The sequence below is a fragment of the Rattus norvegicus genome, chromosome 1, assembly GCF_021556685.1.
Source record: "Rattus norvegicus strain SHRSP/BbbUtx chromosome 1, alternate assembly SHRSP_T2T, whole genome shotgun sequence".
NCBI classification, from domain to species: domain Eukaryota; kingdom Metazoa; phylum Chordata; class Mammalia; order Rodentia; family Muridae; genus Rattus; species Rattus norvegicus.
In genome coordinates this window covers 21,882,958-21,903,654 of record NC_141534.1, presented here as the reverse complement: position 1 = coordinate 21,903,654, position 20,697 = coordinate 21,882,958, and the positions used below count along the sequence as shown (strand labels likewise).

At 42.7% G+C, this 20,697-nt stretch overlaps 2 long non-coding RNA genes across 6 annotated transcripts; one reads left to right on the top strand and one right to left on the bottom strand.

Moving 5' to 3' along the window:
- Nucleotides 1–2,631: 2,631 nt before the first annotated feature.
- LOC134484968 (uncharacterized) lies at nt 2,632–11,124 on the bottom strand. Of its 5 annotated transcripts, XR_015644780.1 has the most exons (7): nt 11,034–11,059; nt 10,803–10,943; nt 9,558–9,851; nt 8,468–8,562; nt 7,540–7,705; nt 6,976–7,105; nt 2,697–3,139 (listed from the first exon to the last, which is right to left on the bottom strand). It is a non-coding gene; the product is annotated as an uncharacterized LOC134484968 (long non-coding RNA). The 5 variants fall into 5 exon arrangements; XR_015644779.1 differs by lacking the exon at nt 11,034–11,059 and having other exon boundaries at nt 2,632–3,139; nt 6,996–7,105; nt 10,803–10,891; XR_015644772.1 differs by lacking the exon at nt 2,697–3,139 and having other exon boundaries at nt 6,952–7,105; nt 11,034–11,124.
- On the top strand, nt 10,437–20,257 carry LOC102553363 (uncharacterized). The gene is made up of 4 exons (XR_015644771.1): nt 10,437–10,726; nt 10,805–10,961; nt 13,077–13,152; nt 13,995–20,257. It is a non-coding gene; the product is annotated as an uncharacterized LOC102553363 (long non-coding RNA).
- The last annotated feature ends 440 nt before the right edge of the window (nt 20,258–20,697 follow it).

The window sequence follows — 20,697 nt, the reverse complement described above, 5'->3', positions numbered from 1 at the left end:
GGCTTGGGAAACGCTAGATGAACACAGCAAGGCACTAAGACGCGACAAACAAATGGATTATCATCAGAACTATTGTTAGAGCCTCATGGATTTCTCTGCTGGGTGAGGCAGGGATACGTTCTCAGCAATGGCCGAAAAGCTGTAGGAAACCTTGGTTTGTTTGTGGTTTATAGGCTGCAATTGGCTTGAGAGCCTTGTAAAATTAAACACAGACACATTATTTCAGTTTTTCCATTACTGAGTCCAGTATCGACCAAAAAGCTCAGAATTTTGTGCCCAGGAGGAAAAATCACGAAAATAAGCTAAATGGACTGAGACGCTCCCCACTGCACAGCGGCAGTGTATGGTGAGACTGACCCGTGACTCAGCTTTCTCCTGTACTCAGGATGAGAACGGTTCTCCCCTCAACCGCAGTAGACATGGGACAAGTGGTGGTGAGACTCTAGAAGCCCTCCTGGTGGGAGACACTGATCAACTCCAAGAGACACACTTCACTAGCCTTGTGGGCTCGTTGGGCAAGCCTGTTGTGATGAATCACTCCATCTGCAGCTTTTCTACAGATTCATCCAACCATGTGTTAAAATCACCCAGAAAAGGTACTGAGTAAGCGTAGACATTTGTCTTTGCATCATTCCCCAAGCAATAGCTTGCACTTCATTAGGAAAGACAGGTAACACAGAGAAGGTTTTCACCTGGGACTGCTCACAGTTGTTTTGCAAAGCTACACCATTTTCTGTAAGACTTGAGCATCTCAGAATGCAAACTCCTAGAGTCTTTTGCCACAAGGTCATACACACACTTCCTCTGAATATATCCTCACTCTTTTGTTTACTGAATTCCACTTAAACTCATCACATTCACAGAAAACTAAATCTCAGGTATGACTGTGTGGCGCTCTAAAAAGTTCCATATTGCTTGCTTGTGATTTTTATAAGTTGAATGGATGTTTTTCCATCGCCATACATTGTTATTTCAGAAATTCATTCTAAAGTGAGGACACTTTTTATCTAATTCATATCTGTATATATGTGTTTGTGTGTAATGTGTACACATTCTTTTAACCCTTTCTTTTAAATGTTTTTGATATTTCATGTTTTTTTTTAGTCATAATAACTTTACTGTTGGCATTTTCCTTTTGATATTGGGCTACACTCTTAATAAATAAATGTGGTTACATTATATATAATTTAACAAACATTTCTCACTTCATTTTTGCTCATAATCTATTACTTCACATTTATTTTACGTTTGTTTTAAACTATGGAAATTATGTTCGTCAAAAAAACAAATTCGAGTTATTTTTTAATTCATATTTTAAATGCTTTATAAACATGATGGAAAGACTAAGAACTGAAACACTCATGTGTCCCAGGAGCTGCTAACACATATACATGCTAGCAAAGGAGACAGTTAGCTTGAAGATCATGCTTAACGTGGCCAACTCCTAGAGGTTTACAATGAGCGAACGAGAGCATTCGAAACAAGCAATCCTTTGTGTTAGGATATGGAATCCATTTGATCTATGTCCAGAAACAGTATAACTGAGTAATACATACAATAGATCATTTTGTTAAAAAAAAATCTTTTATCCTGATTCACAGTGGCTTCACTAATCTTCATTCTCACAAGCAAGGATGAAGTGTTCCTCTTTGGCAAATTCTTAGCAACATTTGTTATCAGAATTTTTTTATAATACTCATTTTGATTGGGTGGTTTATAAAGGCAATTTTATTTTGCAATTCTCCTATAAATAGAGTCTATCTACAATGAAAATGAAATGGAAACTCCATAAATGCCCATGAACAAAAGAACACATAGTGAAAATGTATACACATTCACAAGGTCATTTTATTCTGCTTAAAGAAAGAAATGAAATCTACTATTTTACCTTTCTCACTCCTTATTTGCCTTTATCTACCTCCCCAACCTTAGTTAGAGAAGCCCATTATCTTAGTTAGGGTTTTACTGCTGTGAACAGATACCATGACCAAGGCAACTCTTATATAGGACAACATTTAATTGGGGCTGGCTTATAGGTTCAGAGGTTCAGTTCATCATCATCAAGGCAGAAACATGGCAGCATCCAGGCAGGCATGGTACAGGAGGAACTGAAAATTCTACACCTTCATCTGAAGGCTGCTAGCAGAATACTGGCTTCCAGGCAGCTAGGACTAGGGTATTAAAGCCCACACCCACAGTAACACACCTACTCCAAGAAGGCCACACCTGCAAATAATGCTACTCCCTGGGCCAAGCATTTTATACTTTCCTGGTCCCTGGAGTTACCTGAGGCTGTGTATTCAAATCTCAAGGTATGGAACTTGAATTCTCATATGCAAGGTCATCTAACATTTGTTTTTCTGAGTATGGGTTATGTAAGTCATTATTGCCATGATAATTTAATCTATTTACCTGTAAAGTTTGTGATTTTACTCTTATCTGCATGTGACTTCTTTGCAATATTATATATGTACCACATTTTCATTATCCAGTCATTAGTTGAAGTACATTTAGTTTGCTTCCAAACCCTAGCTACTGTGAATACACCAGCAATGATCGTGGCTGACCAGCTATCTGTGAGGTAGGATGTCAAATCCTCTGGGCATATGTCACGAAGTGATACAGCTGAATAAACTGAGAAAGATATTTATTTTTTATTTATTTTCATCTGTATATTTTATTACTTTTATTTTTTTACAATCTAGTCATTGCCCACCCCCCTCTTCCAGTCTGCCCTCCCACAGTTCCTCACCCCATTCTTCCCCTGTCTCCAAGAAGATGTCCCCACCACCACCACCACCAGGCCTCCCCACTTCCTTGGGCCTCACATCTCCTGAGGGTTAGGTGCATCTTCTCCCATTGAGGCCAGACCAGGCAGTCTTCTGCATATGTTGGGGGCCTTGGACCAGCTGGTGTATGCTGCCTGGTTGGTGGCTCAGTATCTGAGAGATCTCAGGGATCCAGGTTAGTTGAGGCTGCTGGTCTTCCTATAGGGTCTCCCTCCTCAGCTTCTTCCAGCTTTTCCCTAATTCAACCACAGGATCCCCGACATCAGTCCAATGCTTGGGTGTAAATATCCTTATCTGTCTCAGTCAGCTGCTTGTTGGTCTCTCGGAGGACAGCTGTGCTAGGCTCCTGTCTGTAAGCATCAATAATAGTGTCAGGACTTGGAGGATCCCCTTGAGATGGATCCCAAGTTGGGCCGGTCACTGGACCTCCTTTCCCTCAGTCTCTTCTCCATTTTTGTCCCTGCAGTTCTTTTAGACAGGAACAATTCTAGGTCAGGGTTTTTGGCTGTGGGATGGCAACCCCATCCCTCCACTCGATGTCCTATCTTTCTATTGGAGGTAAACTCTACAAGTTCCCTCTCCCCACTGTAGGGCATCTCATCTTTGGTCCCTCCCTTTGAATCCTAAGAGTCTCTCACCTCCCAGGTCTCTGGAATTTCTAGCAGATCCCCCCACTTCCCACCTACCCACCCCAGAGAAGCTGCATATTTCCGTTCATTCTGCTGGACCTCAGGGTTTCTCTCCTGTCTTCTCCCACCCATACCTGATCATGTCCCCCTTTCTTTTAATGCCCTTTTCTTTTCTTTTCTTTTTTTTTTTTTTTTTCGGAGCTGGGGACCGAACCCAGGGCCTTACGCTTGCTAGGCAAGTGCTCTACCACTGAGCTAAATCCCCAACCCCGCCCTTTTCTTTTAAAAAAAATGTCTTTAATTGAAATAGAATTGCAATACACATGCACACACACGCATGCACACACCACACCACACCCTTCAACTCCTTCCAGGTACTCGGTCTCCAACCTCTGTCACTCCCTACCACACTTATGTCCTGTTGTATTTCATGAGGTTGCTTGCATGAATATATGTGGGGAATTATTTACTTAAGATGGAGCACCTTTGGCTCCACCACTAACAAATAACTCTCTTTCCCCGAGCAACGATCAACTACCCAGAGCTACTCAGGGAGGAGTGGAGCTTCACGAGGCCTTCCATGTGACTTCATCTTTTTGTATCTGATATTTAAAAAGAATATAATTTCTGATAAAATAATTTTCTAATTCTGAATTAAATTTGACAGATGCCTCTAATAAGATAACATGTTTATAAGTTTTTTTAAAAATTAAAGTTTTTAAATAACTCAATACATGTTAGTGTCCTTATGTTAATTAGAAAATCTGTTCTTTTATTAAATATGTCTGTATTTAACAAATATCCATTGGGTTGCTGGCATGTGCCTCTTTCCAGGTATGATGCCGTGCAACAGCAAGACAATGACTAATGGGCACCCAGTGATCCCCTTGCCCGTGGAGGTCTAATATTGCTGTTAAGTGGTAGTTACTATTTAAGAAATCAAAGTAACACATATAGACTAGTAGTGGCTACAAAGAAATGATAGCAGAGCTGGTGAGATGGCTCAGGGGTGAACTTACTTCGGTTGGATCCCCACAACCCATATAAAGGAAGAAGGAGAGAGCCAACACTACAGAGAGAGAGAGAGAGAGAGAGAGAGAGAGAGAGATGGAAAGACAGAGAGACAGAGACAGAGAGAGGGAGAGAGGGGGAGAGAGAGAGAAAGAGAGAGAGAGATGGAAAGACAGAGACAGAGAGAGGGAGAGAGGGGGAGAGAGAGAGAAAGAGAGAGAGAGAGAGAGAGAGAGAGAGAGAGAGAGATGGAAAGACAGAGAGACAGAGACAGAGAGAGGGAGAGAGGGGGAGAGAGAGAGAAAGAGAGAGAGAGAGAGAGAGAGAGAGAGATGGAAAGACAGAGAGACAGAGACAGAGAGAGGGAGAGAGGGAGAGAGGGGGAGAGAGAGACAAAGAGAGAGAGAGAGAGAGACGGAGAGGGAGGGAGGGAGGCAGGTAGGGAGAGAGTTTTTAAAAAGAAAGGATATCCCAAGTTAACAATCAGTTAAGCTATAATGTAAATAATTTGTGTCGATAAGCTATAATAGATGTGTATGCATTGTTCTAGAAGTTCCTAATCACTCCATAACTCTGTTTAAAAGCCTAATCATCTTGGGGGGAATTAGAAGAAGGATTGAAAGGGTTGAAGGAGCTTGCAACCCCATAAGAACAACAATGCCAACCAATCAGAGCTTCCAGGGACTAAACCACTACCGAAAGGCTATACATGGACTGACCCAGGACTCCAACTGCATATGTAGCAGAGAATAGCCTTGTTGGGGCACCAGTGGAAGGGGAAGCCCTTGGTCCTGCCAAGGTTGGACCCCCAGTGCAGGAGACTATGGGGGGACAGTACGGGGGATGATGGGGGGAATACCTGTATGGAGGAGGGGGAGGGGATGGGAGCTTATAGACAGGAAACCAGGAAAGGAGATAACATTTGAAATGTAATTAAAGAAATATATCTAACAAAAATTTTTTAAAAGATACCAGCCAGGAAATATTAATATAGGACAACAGAAAAAAAAAGCCTAATCATCATCTAAGCTTAAATGCCAAGACTGAAGTCCTCAAAGTTCTTCTGTCTTTAATTGGCACCAACTCTATCACGTCAGTTGCCCAGGACAAAACTCTTGTGTCCCTAGACATCTCTTGCTTCACTATCCTTACATCTAATTTCTTCTGTGGATCCAAGACATTCTCTTGGTGGAACATGCAGATTATGCCCTCCTCTCCTTTCGTTTGTTTAGGCCACAGAGGTCTGGCATTAAATCTTGGTAGTTTTGCACCTTTTGTCCCCTGCCTTTATCTTTTCCTGTGAGGGCAGCCTATTGTTAACACATGATGGGCTGGACCTGCTATAAGCTGAATCGGAATAGAGGAATTTTAATCCAGCAACATGGCTGCTCTGGCAAGAGATCACATCCAAAGAGCTTCTAGATCTGTGTGATTCCACTGGGATGCAGACAAACTTTTAATCCTGGGAGACAGAGACAAACAGACCTCTGAATTCAAGGCCAACATGGTATAGAGCAAGTTTCAGATAAAGAAAATCTTGGGTCCAGGTGAGATGGTAAATGTCTTTAGTCCCAGCACTCAGGAGACAGAGGTGTGCGTAGCTCTGAGTTCTAATCAGTCAGTTCAGCTAAGTCAATGATCTAAGAGGCAGTGCAGTAGAGTGGAATTTGTATCAGTTCAGTGCAGGTCGGCAGAGCCAGTTGAAGCCAAAGAATAAGAAGGAGCTGGATTGGAATAAATTCATTCAGAATTAGTTTTAGGTCATGAAGAACAATTCAGTGAGAAGCTGAGAGATGCCAGATTGAATCAGTCAGCTTGGAGAGGAGCTTTGAGCTAGAGCAGCTGAGTTGAACCAGCCAGCCAGAGTTCAGAAATAACTAGAGAGGGAGAGCTTATTCAGCAGTGAGCCTTGGCACAATTTACATCAGGCGAATAAAAGTTACTCTTACGGGTCGCCCATTAAATTCAAAGAACAGCGTCCTGCACAAGATGAGGGCCTCACTCGGCCTCTGAACTTATTTCCTGCTCCCCTGCCCCCATTCTCTGCACTACACTCTGCCTTTTTCGCTTACCCCAGGAAGTGCCAGACACACACAGGCTTCGGTCTTTGTTCTGCCACCTCATCTGACTACAATCACCAGAGGTCTGCTTCCCTTTTCCCTTCCTTAGTTCTTCAAATCTTCATGATACTTATCCACTGAGGCTTACCCTCCCTCTAACATGGTCATCTATTACCACACTACCCAAGCCCAGATTCCTCTCGTGTTCACCCCTGTCTCTTTGGGGCTCGATACCCACTACTATGCACATAATCTTAAACAAAATAATGCTTTGTGCTGTGGCTGTAGCTCAGTTGGTAAAGCGCAAAAGGCCATGGGTTCCGTTCCCAATGCCTCATTAAATGCGCACAGGGTGATCTATGCCTGTGAACTCAGTACTTGGGGTACGAAGTTGAGGGTCATCCCTGGCTACCTAGAATGCTACCAGAAGTGTATGAAATAAATATCAATCAAACATCAAATAAATCTTTCAAAAAGAATACAAACATCTTTAGTCAGAGTCGTACAGGAGGAAAGTATAAACTTTGGATTAGCAGACTTCAGTCCGAATACTGCCTCTGCACTTTCCAGTGGATGAGCCGAGCGCATGACGACGTATTCTGAAGCCTCGGTTTCCCTGTTGTAGAAAGATGAACAATAGAGCTGTTAGGATAACCACGCGGGAAGTACCCAGTGCGCCACAGTTTTGTGGGAATAACTATTATATATGGAGTGTGTATTTTTATTTTTTTTTGTTCTTTTTTTCGGAGCTGGGGACCGAACCCAGGGTCTTGCGCTTCCTAGGCAAGCGCTCTACCACTGAGCTAAATCCCCAACCCCCCGGAGTGTGTACTTTTTAAGCAGAATCTCATTATCTAAGCTGGCTATAAAAAGATTATAATCCTCCTGCCTCAGCCCCTGAGTGCTGCGATTACAGGTCTGTTACACCATGCCTACTTATAATACAATATTTTTATGTGAAGTGATTGTTTCAAACATACAATGCTAAACCTTTTGTCCCCAAACTAGTTTCTACCACTTAATGTAGTTTAAATACTCAAAATGACTCACTTTGGCACAAGAGTTGCCATTCAGATCAGCAAATTCAACCAGGGCGTAAATTCTTCCAGAGTCTTCCAGATTCCCCAAAGAGTCTGGGCAGCTCACGGAACTCCTGGGAAGACGGCAGCCGGAAGACACAACCATCCAGTGATAGATTTACTCAAGTCCCCAGGACCTGCAGCAACAAACTAGCGTCGTAAATAGTACTCGGAGTTTGAGAAACAGGAGACGGGGCTATTTTCTGGCAGCGTGTTGTGCAATGTTGACAGACAACAGAGGAAGCAGAGAGAGAGAGAGAAGCAGGTCCAACTTTTCTTTTCAGCTTCATTTCAAGAAGAGTGGGCTTTAGGCAAAGATGAGTAGGGCCAACTTTAGTAGTAGTGAGGGGGAAACCATGGTGTGTGGTGGTGCAAGAGGTGAAGCAGAATTGTGCTCCTTAGATCTCTGATCCATCCCTTGTCACTTTAAAGATTTTAAAAATCTTCATATGTATAAGCATTTTCCTATAGGTGTGCATGTGCACCAACTGTACATATTGACCAGTGAGGCCAGAAGAGGATGTCAGATCCCCTGGAACTGTCGTCATAGACAGTCGTGAGCCGACGTCTGAGGAACCACCAAGCATTCTCACCCGCTGAGCCATCTCTCTAGCCCCAGTTGCTTATTATCTCTGAACTGGACTGAGATGTGTTAGTCCAGAAGTAGACAAGGACAGCAGAACCGTTAAAGCTATAGTAGCAAATTGCGGGTCAAGAGATCTGCTTTAAGTCATGTGTTAAGCTGATCACAGGATATTAATAGAAGCCCACAGAACTAGTAAAGTATGTATTTATTAAAAACCACTTAGGTCACTGTCTTAGGGTTTCCACTGCTGTGAAGAGACACCATGACCAAGGCAACTCTTATAAATGGCAACCTTTAATTAGGGCTGGCTTACAGGTTCAGAGGTTCAGTCCATTATCATCAAGCCAGGAACATGGCAGCATCCAGACAGGCATGGTGCAGGAGGAGCTGAAAGTTGTACATCTTGTTCTGAAGGGAAACAGAAGAGTGGCTTCCAGGCAGCTAGGAAGAAGATTTCTCAAAGCTTTCCCCCACAGTTACACACTTTCTCCCAACGAGGCCACACCTACTCCAACAAGCCCACGCCTCCTACTAGTGCCCCTCCCTGGGCCAAGCATATTCAAAGCACCACAGTTGCCCTCTAAATATTCATGTTCATATGTGTAGAAGAGTGCTGCTCTCAACCTCGGTCAGAGAAGCATCTTTTTACAAGGTGCAGAATCAATGCAGTAACTTCTTATAATTAGCCAAAGTGCTGAGAATAAGTGACTGTTAAAATCTCAGCCATAAACAGGACAGCTACATTGATTGACCCCTTTCGAAAGGTCATAGAAAATGGGGTACAAAGAACATAAGCATAGAGGATGGGGAGGGCAGGGTGCTTGAAACATTGTCTTCTAGACACGGCATAGTAGTTGGCCAAATAAGCGCATAGCAGCTGTGGTTACCTGCATAAAACCAGCACAAGATGGACCTATCAGAGGCTGCACAGGCTCCTTTAGGAGCTATCGGCAGTTAGTTAGCTCCAGCGAGGGAGAGAGAAGCAATTCTCTCTCAGGAAAACTAACTAAACCTACCTAAAGATATGACCTAGAGAAAGGTGTGTTTGGAAGACGGGAGGGATCCAGGAGTGTTAGAAGGGGGTTAAAAGAAGGGAATGAGGATAATATTGATTAGGTGCATTAGATATATGTATACAATTGTCCAAAATAAAATCTCAAATATATTAAGACAAGTGGACAAAGAAGTCAATCTACTTGCATCTAATGGGCAAAATATTAATTTGTTGGTTTATTAAAATGTACCTTTTCCTACCTATCAATAAATAACTCCACGAATTTTTCTATCAGCCTCTAAATAAAAGTAATGCTCCCGTTACACTAGGGAAAGAAAGGAAAGAAAGAAAAAATATTCGACATAGAGGATTGTGGGCCACTCAAAGGGCTGCTATCGTCTCCACTGACCTGGCAAATAACACACCCTTGGCTCATGCGTTGTGAAACAGGGAGGCGACTTTGCCTCAGTGTAGATCTGAAGCACAGCGAGTACACCATGAAGGTGACTCAGGTCTGTGTGTGAGAAGTCATGCTCAGAGAAGGCTCAAAGGCCACCTCAGCAGGTCTCCCAGGAGAATCGAGGTCAGCTCGAAGAGTGATTGAAATGAAGTTGATATTGTCAAGTGGAGTGGACAGTGAAGATGCCACGTACGGAGAGTCTGGCCCCGGAAGCGTAGCTGAAAGAAAAGCCCAGGTGCTTGCCTGTGAGAAGAAAAAAGATTTGGGAATTTTATGTTTCAAGGACAAAAAGTGGGTGCTTCAGGGTGGAATTAAAGGCTGGATGTTTACTGAGATCTGTGTCAGGAAGGAACACCTCAGAGGCTTTATCCGTTTTTTATCCTCATGTGCTGCATGAAGACCCGAACTATGGCTCTTTAAAGTGCCTGTGTCCTTGAAAGCTGCCTCTCTTGTGTATCCAGACCCACCTCCCGGAGCTGGGAACAACTGCTTCTCTCTCAGTTGGTTCTCACTGTGGAAGTGTGACGTGCTAAGACTCCTAGGCCTAGACTGCAGCTGTGGGTAGGGTTAGATTAGGTTAGAGTCCCAGTGCAGCATAAAACCCAGCATGGTGGCGCACACCTTTCATTCTGGTACTGGGGAGGGAGAGGCAGGAAAGTCAGAAGTTCAAAGTTAGTCTTCGCTAGCTACATGGAAAGTTTGAGCCAGTCTATGATAGGATACATAAGAGAAGAAAAAGGAACTGTCCCCAGAGGAAACTTATTTACCCAAAGGGCGGACCCTTTGGGTGTGGGTGCTAACCCACTTCCTGTGTTCTCGAGTGACTTTGTGAACTGAAAGGGTATAAAAGTTGGTAGCGCTGCTCAGTGGTAGAGCAGCCCCCAATTAACCTGTAAGCCTCACCTGCCTAGGAATTGGAATGCTGGGAATTGTAGTTCTTGGAAAATAAAAATCCCTTCAACACATGGCTTGAGGCCATCACAGCTGGGAAATTCCAGGGAATGATCCTGACCAAAGTCCATCTCTTGGTCAGAATCTAACATTTAATAAAGCTTGTTTCACATTTGGCCCAAGATGGTGGAATTGGCATTTCTCTGGAGAATCTCAGGATTAATGGGGTAAAGGAGGGACAGAGAGGGAGGAGGAAAGGAAAAAGAAAGGACATAGAAGGCGGAACTTATAAATGTCACTTACAGATCCGCGGTGGCCCAGTCTCACCAAAATAAAGAACGACACAGCACAAACCTCTCACACACTGTGGCAGTTGTTTCCTGCTTCGTAAATGGGATTCCAGAACTTTCCAATGCCTGTTACACTTTGGAAATGGGTAGCCTGCTATGGCCGGACAAGAAGGTCAGTTCGATTACTCATGTTCGATAAACATTTTTGAATTTGGGCTTCTGTGCCTTTAAAAAGTGTGCTTACCTTCAAATTAGTTTTGGTTTATAGACGCCTCCTCGGAAGGAGTGCTTGAGAAGAAAGGAACCCTTTCAAAAAGTCCTCAGGAAATATATGAAAAGATTCTTTGAAAGCCCTGCACTGCACTGGAAACTGCCTTCCAACAGCTGCTGTTGGCGACAGGACTCAGTTTGAATGAATTGAACAGCTTAGCTTTATTTTTAGTTTCTAATAGTTCGTTTTTTCCCTACTACTATCAAATAAACCAAATATCCTGCTCTTCCTGCTGCTTGCTTTACAGGAAGACCAACAACATAAGAAGTAGTATTCTTTTCCTCCAGTAACTTTTCCCAGAGGGTTCTGCATGTGTGAGGATCTGTGGCAAAAGAGAGCTCATGGGCACACATTTAAGAAAATAGATATCTAAACCCTCATTTTTGTTAAATGGCAGTGCTGTTAAAACACTGAACTTTGTGGGTATGGAGTGGGAAGGTGTCGTGTTTACTAAAAGAGTGTCTTCCTAGATGACCTTGTTTAGATAGATGCAGAGGAATCACATTTTCCAACTTTATGCGAGAGTTTCAGCAGCAAAGAAACTAAGGACATGTCCAGTCCATGGTATGGCTAAGGGGGAAGGCTCATATCATGGGTAAAAGAGAGAAAAAAAAATCCAGAGGCATCTGGAAGGGTACAGAGCAGAGAAAAAGGAAAGCTGACTGTGTATGACCAGGGCTATCTGTGAAAGAAGAAAAATAGCAGGAACAAGGGGAGGGAGGGCTTGCCCTGTGAAGAGAGCAAGCAGGTATCTGGGAGGAAGGAAGCATACAGAGGTGAAAAGGATCAGGGGCTGGAGTCAGGTCTTTGAAATGTATTAACAATCCTTGTGAGTAGGGACTGAAAGAACTGGAAGCTAATGTGAGCTTTGACACACAATTCTAGGTACCGTGTGTCCCCTTTGGCCAGGGGTAAGGGAAATGACTCAGGGTCAGGATTTGGCAGATGGGAATTGACTTCACCAGTTCCTCGGGAATGCTAGCTTTTATCTAACTGCCAGAAATCCCCCTGTAGTCCAGGTTGAACTCAATTGTGGATGTTTGGACATCTTGAGACAAACACCAATATGGCTGATTCTGGCCATAGACTATCCACTCATCTTTCTGCAGGGTTTCTAACCTGAATCCAGTCAGCCCCTCAGTACTCCAAAGTTGTTCATCGCTGATGTTGACTTCTGATAAATAAATATTGTGCTATTCACCTTAGGTTTGCAACCAAATTCGGTATTCACAGAAACTCCTCGAAGTGGGTACCATTTTTCCTCCTTGCTTCTACAAGGGCAGAGAATGAGACCAAGAGTTTCACTCAGACAATGATTAGTCAGGGGTGATGCAAGCCGGGAGCCTGGCACTGTTATCCCCTATCCATGCAAAAACATAGCTCTCTCTTCAAAGGGAATAAGATCGCTAATTTGGAGCCAAATAAGAATGACTATGCACAGAAATACAGATTCAGATTATCCAAAAATCCATGTTTCAACATAGTAACAGTTTTATGGAACTTTTATCCTAACAAATACTTCGGTGAAATATCAATGTGGTGGTTTGAATAATAATGGCCCTACAGGTGTAAATCCTGAGATTTGCTGTAGAAAAACCAGTTGTACCGTTTTGAGTCAAACTTGAAACAAGCTTTATTAAACACTGACCAAGATGGTCTTTGGTCACGACCACTCCCTGGAACTTCTACTTGAGCGGCCTGAGACACATTTTGCAGGCATTTATAAGAACAAACCCACAGGCCACCATACTTTCCCATGAAGCTTTGTTATTCTTCAAGAACTATAAATCCCAGGATTCCCGGAAGTTCCTTCGGTACGTGGGGCTTACTGGTTAATTCCAGGTATTACATAGGCTTATAAGTTCAAATGCTTGATCCCCAGTGTGTGCAACTGTTTGGGAAGGAGTAGGTAGTGTGAACTTGTACAAGGTGTGTCACTGGGAGTGTGGGCTTTGAGGTTTTGAAAGCCCGCACCATTCCCACATCCCCAATATCCTTTCTGCCTCCTGGTTGCAGATCAAGATGTGAGCTCTCAACCCTTCCTGCCGCCATAACTTTGCTTCACCATCGTGGACTCTAACCCTCTGATACAGTAAGCTTAATTAAACGCTTTCATTTATAAGTTCTATCAGTCATGGCGTTTTGTCACAGCAATAGAAAAGTAACTAAGACAGCCAGGTGGATTACAGCCAAGCCAGGAAGTCTCTACTGTGGGCCTCCGATGACTTTGTAGACCTCAATGACATTGTCAGCCTTTGGGTTGGGAGAAGCTAAGGATTAGGTTAGCATTTTACTAATAGTTACGAGGACCATACACAGATGGTAGACAATAATAACTACCTAAAACTATTCTAAGATAGATTATCATGGGAAAGAGTGCAGAACAAACGTAAGCTCTGGAGAATAGGAAGAATACCATAAAGCACTGTCCTCCAGACATGACCTCTGTTTCACATACCCACGGACTCCGCATCAGTGGCTATCCACACAGGGTCTCCACAAAACTAGGTCCAATAATATGTCAGGATGGATGTTGGAGGAGCTTACAAGACTCTAACTTCTCCGAGGAGCCATTGGCAGTTAATGGTTGATGGAAAAGTAGAAGTCAATAGCCCTGCTTGATGCGGTCACTGGTAAATTGTCCTCGCTCGAGTAAATAACCTCCTACCTATGTCTGTGTAGACGACCAAACAACATTGAGAAACTAAAAAGAGGAAGCAGGTCTGTGGGAGAAGGGAAAGGGAAGAAATGGAATATGCTCAAGTACATTTTACGTATGTGTATAAAATTGTTTAATATTTTTTTAAAGTTCAAGACAATTTGATTCTAAGCCTGCAGCAGCTTTCCGCAACCACTGTTTGGTTTTTTTTTTGTTGTTGTTTTTGTTTTTTTATTTTATCGGAGTTGTAGAATGCTTTTTGTTTGTTGTTGTAGAATGTTTTATCCTGGAAATGTCAACTCACACAGCCACATGCTTCTCTCACCTGAGATTCCCCTGCCTAAGCTCGACCCTGGAGCTGGACTCAACCTGTGGGATTTTAAAGAGAGGAAAAGCCCAGGTGGGAGTTGCATGACTGGAGCCCGGGATGTCTAGCCACTAGAAATGAAGGGAAACCCAGGATGGGAATCATAATAAGCCACAGATGTGACATCAAGCCTGCTGGATGATTCATCAGCTTCCACAGCTGGCTTCTCAGTCTGCAGGCGCTCCGGGTCACTTCCATGTGCTGAAGGAGGACGCATCCTTCCTACTCTTTCTCTCTGAGCTTTGGAAATCTGCCAGAAAGGCCTGATGGCAGCCTTAGGAGCTGTATGGGCAGCACCAGAGGAGTCCTTAGCCAAAAGCTCCAAGCTCTTCTGGGGATCAATGAGCCTCATCTGTTGGGCCTTACTCAAAGGTAGCCTTTCCACCAAGATAATTGGTTTAGCACAAAGGAGCCATTGTGGTCTAGACCTCACAGTTGATTGCTGGGTTAAGATAAGTGTGGCTCTCTCCTTCTTTCCCCCTGGAGGCCTCAGGGAGTCAAGTACTTTTGACCATGTGAAACAGATATCCTCCTTCCCATTGAGAATGATGTGGGTGCAGGGGAGGAAGGGAGATGTGAGCATCCACTGTTCCACGGTTAGCATGTGTTTTTACCCCTCATCTTCACACAAGCTGCAGACATCTCCTCTCACCAGAGAGTTGAGGACAATGTAGTGATCAAAGGCCCTCCAGATAAGTGGAAACTCTGCCCCTCAAATAATTTGATGACCCAAACTAGCCCAATTAACAGCATTCCTCTTCAAAGCATTTTCTCCTCTCATGTTCTTATGTATCTATATATGTATTTTTCGATTCAAATTAATTACAGAAGGTACAGAAAATAAATACCATACAAATAGGAAACTTGAAATCAGAGACAATTGCCATTAGTAATTTTATACATCTTTAAAGCTTTTATTATTTTTTAGCTTATTATATTTATTATTCTTAATAATAAATTTTTTTTCTTCCACCAAACCTTCCCAAGCCTTTTCCTACTCCTTCTCAAATTCATAGCAGCCTTTTCTTATACATGGCCTTGGCTTAACAACAACACATCATGTCTGACTTTCCACACAAAAGGTTACACATTTTCTTTGGCTGCAGCCCTACAAACTGCAAAACCTAGGTACCATCCTATATCATCAGGCTCCTTGTTACATTCAGCCACATCTCAACAACTGTCGTTCATGCAGCAGTAAGCCAAATTCTCTCCTCAAGATAAATTGCCAAAGCTCAAAATAAACACTAATTTAAGGCTTTGGAAATACCTTTCCAGAGAAAGATGGTATTCACTAATAGTTTCACTAGCGCTGAAAAGGGGCATAAAGACCTTTCAAAAGAACAGAGCAAACTGAAGAGTCCCCACATAGCACTAACAGAGCCAGCAAGCCGGGTTTCTCTGTCTCGTCATAACCTGACTCTCAATATACTGACGTCAGGACTTAATCATTCACACCAGAAGATGTAAACGATTCTCCCTCTGGTGTCCTCATCTCAAAGTTGTGAGGCGAGACAGTCGTAGAGACAGTTGATATCCTAGAGCAGTGGCCAGCTCACAATGATCTGAACAACATTGCTACTGTGTAGAACATAGGATGAAAGCACAGACAAGATTTTCATGGTATAAAAGCCCACACGTCTAAGGTACAGACTTACATGCGAATCTAACACAATTCATTGCTTAAATGGCAGCTCTTGTCTGGTTGCTTTATAAATCTCAAACTTCTCTGATCCCATAGAAATCCTATAACAAGAAAGATGATGTTTTGATCCTAGTATTTTTTTCCAGACCAGGCTAAGTACTTTGTTAGAGTTAGACTCCCTGTGTCTAACCACAAAGCTGCTTTGCCCACTAGATGTCCCCCATCCCACTAAAATTATTCTCAACAGTGTCCGCATCCAGGGACACTGAAAGGTCCATTCTCCAGTAAGCAGGAAACACACTATCCCACTGGGAGAGCCACAGAAAGAAACATGAAGAAAACAACATTGCCCACAAAAATGAAAAAGAAAAAGAAAACCACTTCATACCCAAAATAACTAAAATGACTTTAGATAGTAATGTACTCCCCGCATCCAGTTTACTCTTGGTCTCACTCGTCATTCATCAACTTCGGTTACCCCATTTCCTGCAGAGACCTATCTGCTCCTTCAATAACTAGAGCTGGGAAATTGAAGTTCTTTGACAGTTTGACATATGTCATAGCTTTCAGTCTGTAAAACAACCAGTTTGAAGGTTCTGGGGTTCAATAAGTCAGAGCCAGAATCTGAGCACGATGGTTTGCCTGACGTCTCCTCTCTATTTTCAACTCCATGCTTTTGTGAGCTTCCAACTGGCATGGAAATCATGCATAAATTTACAGAAGATAAGCAGACACGTTGAAAGACATAAGTATGTAGGGGCATTGGTTAGGCAGATCTGATGGATAGTCGACTCACATATAATGTTACATGCATTTGAAATTCAGCCGCCTGATAAACTTTCCCCCACAATTCAAGACCTTGCTTTATTTCTAAACTTTAGACAACTTCTTATTCCATGAGCAATAGAATTTGTTCTTAAATCTCACCACAACTTGCCTTCTTGTCTCTCTGCACTTGATGGAAAAATCAAACCCATTGTTGCATTGTTTATTGATATGCCCACTCACACAAGTGAGCCTGTGCAGGCCTCTTCTGCTCTGCTGCGAAAACAGCCTGAGGCTGACTCTCTCATCCTAAAAACATACACATGTGTGTGCACGCACACACATACCCTGACTCCCCCCCACCTCCCCACACCTTACACCTACGTACACAAACCATTTGCAATCCTACATTCCTCTGGACCTCAGATGACAAGCTATCACCACTCCTTACAGTCTTTCAACTTTAAAATCTCTGCCCTGTGCCATTGTATTTTTAATGGTCTGAGTGTTGAGTCCTGAAAAATTCAGATGTCACAATCCTAATCACCAATGTGAAATTCAAAGACAGGGCCCTTTAACGTGTAGCTAGGTCAAGAGGTGGAGGCCTCACAAATGAGGAGTCCATCCTTTTTATAAGACAGGCTGAGGCCACCTGTAGCTCCTTCCCCCATATGAGGATTAGAGAAGACTGTCTACGAGGGTGTAGCCCTCAGAGATAGCAATGGTCAGCTCCTTGATGGTAGACTTTCCAGGCCCCAGAGCCATGTGGAGCTTGTTTCTGCATCTGTTTCTCAGTCAATGGTATTTTGCTATAACAGTGCAGTCTTAATGCATTTTCCAGAGCCTCACACACTAACCCAGCTTCAATAAATCTTAGCATTTACCTCTTTATCAAGGTAATAAACTATTATAAATATAGCAGAAACTTTCATATACCACCTCTTAACCCCTTCTATCTCCCCCCACAAATGTTTATGTCACACATGACTTACACCTTTTATTAAGTGCACACATTTTAATGAGTGATATTTAATCTTCCAGTACTCTTATTAAACATCCTTTTTCAATAGCACCATTGTTAAAACTTTCAACATTGCTTCCGAGATTTACTTTCATGAGATATGTAAGATTAGATGGCCACACTTGGATGGGATGTCCCTGTGTGTTCATGTCACATTGTGTCCATGCAGCTGCTGAAATCATTTCCATTTAATCTCTGTCTTCATTCCTTTCTAAGTTTTCATCATCCCCAGCCTGAGTCATCACGGAAGCCTGTTGTATGTTCTTTAAGATGGCATACAAAGCCCTCTGGACTTGGCTTGTCTCACCTTTGCACTGTCCTACCCTTTGATTGGCTCTATATAAATGCCTTTGTTGCCAGCGCGCTTAATTCTCACTGTCCCTTCCACCTGTCAGGTTTCATCCTGTCTGATACTCCCCCAGATCCGTGTATGACTGACCACCCAACTTTTCACTTTCCAGGATCAACTGTCTTCCTCTGATAGACCTACCCTGTGTGTTCTCTCTATAGGACTCCAGAGTCCTCGCCTTGTCCCTGTTTCTGTCCTCGGCACTCTCACAACTGTCACGCATCCATACATCTTGTTCATTTGCATACAGTTTACTGTCTAACTTCCCACCAAAATGTACATTGTATGAGAGCGAGTCCTGCTTATCTACCGCCTTAGCGTCTTTGACAGTTTCTGATCCTGATTGGTTGGTTTGTAATTAGAAGGAAGGACAAGAAATGGACAAAGGCTAGAGCAATTGAATAAACAAAGGAATGAGAGTTCAACCCAGAGGCATGAGTTCTTTTGGGGACTTAGCTTCTGGCCTTTCTTAGCTTGACCGATGCCATAAAACAGCACTGACTGGGTAGTTCAAGCAGGAGGAGTTCATTAGCACAAGTTCTGGAGGTTTAAAGTCCTATTTCAAGGTACCAGCATGACCAATTTCTGACGAAGCTTCTCTTCGTGGCTTCATCTCAGTATTCTCAATGCCAGGAGTTAATTGGTTTGTATAAAAGGCCCTATTCTCATTACCTTATCCAATTCTAATTACCTTTGAAGTGCCCGTCTATAAATTCCACCAACTGAGGGTTAGGGCTTTAATGCATAGGTCAGAGGAGTATAGTTCAGTTCTCCCTCTCTCTTCCCTCTGTGGGCCCAAGAATGATCATTTTTATAAGTAGTTTTCAGTAAAGTGCTCACATCTCCTTTGCTCCTCCCTGCTGTCCTGTGTACTTGTAATATTTTCCAGTGCCTACTTGGCTGCCACCCACATTCAATATTGTGAAGTCCGTGAGGATTTGCCAACCCTTCATCATGTTACGTCTGGTACAATGACTGGCAGGTAGAAAGGATATAAGTATGCACTGATTGAATAAAAAATTCTTGAGAAAATCCTACCACCTAAGAAGGCACTAAAATATGACTAAGGTCACTAATATTTATATTCTGAGGCACATAAGAACTACTCAGAGCAGTAGTCCCAATAAAAATGTCTGCTTGTCATTCATTATCATGGCATTAAGGCTCCATATGAGTTCTAAGACAGTCTATATGGATTGCTTATATTATTAAATTAAATTATAGTATTAAATCACCATAGACTGAGCCACCTACATAATAGAATTTTATTATCCCACATGTCTAGGGAACACTGTGAGGTAAGTTGGCAGGGTCGGGGCCTCCTGAGGGCCCTGAGGTGCCTCGTGACCTTATACATGGTCATCTATTGCTTTGTCATCCTTCATTGCCCACCCTATAACCATCCGTGTCAGCTTTCTATAAGACAGAAGTGTACTGGGTCATCTATCATCATCTATGTCCAATGTCTGTCTATAAGACAGTAGTTGTACTGACTTGAGACCACCATGGTGAGCTCATGGTCACTAATTACCACTCTAAAGATTCTGTATCTGAATGTAGTCTCAGATGAGTGTCCCATTAATTAAGACTTTTAATGTAGAGAATTAGATGGAGATAGTATTGGGCCTCTAGCACAATTTTGCCATGAAAATGAGAAAAACAAGAGGCAAGGGGTACAAGCCATCAGACAAAAGCAAGGAGAAAAGAGACACCCAAAAACCCCGAAGAGAAGGAGAGAGCATACCTGCAGGAGTTAAATACAGAAGGGGGGGGGAAGTATGCACAGGAGAGAAAAAAAAAACAACAAAGTAGAAGACAGAGACTAAACAAAGACAGAACCAACTCGTGTTAATGAACAGGGGCTTGGGCAAAATGCTTGGGTATATTTAGAACAGCCAATTTAAAGGAGCAGGAAAGGCTATAATACGTTTTATAAAGCAGTCCTTCAATTGTGGCCATGTGGTTTCAAAGATTGCTTCTTAGAAGGTAAGCCTCTAGGCACATGAAAATCGTTAGCTGCTTAAAAAGAGTTGGCTTCCACTGATCCGATGGCTTCCGGTGGCTTGCATTGCAGAGTAAGCCACCTCCCATCACAGAGCAGAAAAGGAGGACAATATACCGGGAGTTAAAAATTAATTAAAGGGCTGGAGAGATGGCTCGGCGGTTAAGAGCACTGCCTGCTCTTTCAGAGGTCCTGAGTTCAATTCCCAGCAACCACATGGTGGCTCACAACAACCTATAATCAGGTCTGGTGCCCTCTTCTGGCCTGTAGTTGCATACATGCAGGCAGAAAGCTGTATGATGTATACATAATAAATAAATAAATAAATAAATAAATAAATAAATAAATAAATAAATAAATAAATATTTTTAAAAAATTAATTAAATAGCAGGAATTCCTTTACGTCTTGATTCTTTCCTCTCACATTCCTCTTGGCCTCCTTCATTCTAGGGTACCCACTTGACTCTCTAGGAGGAGTGAATCATGGGTAAGGAACCACATGGGAAGGGGCTGCAGGGGTAGAGTAAGAGAGGAGAGACTGACTTAGGAGGTGAGTCACACTTCAGAGATTGTTGCCATTAATAGCGTTACTTGGCAAGAGCTTCCTGAATCATCTCACTTCCTGAACAGGGTGGATGTCTGTTGAGATTTAAATTGAGTTCATAGATTTCAAAATGATGGAAAAGCATGTAGCTCACTAAAGCTGCAAGGTTTATGTTAAGTGTTTATATAGTGACAGAGTAGCACCAGAAAGGTGTATGAGCTGCTCTTGGCAGTCACCTGCTTTCATATTACAAGGGTTTGCTTCTTTTGCCTACTTCTGGTTAAT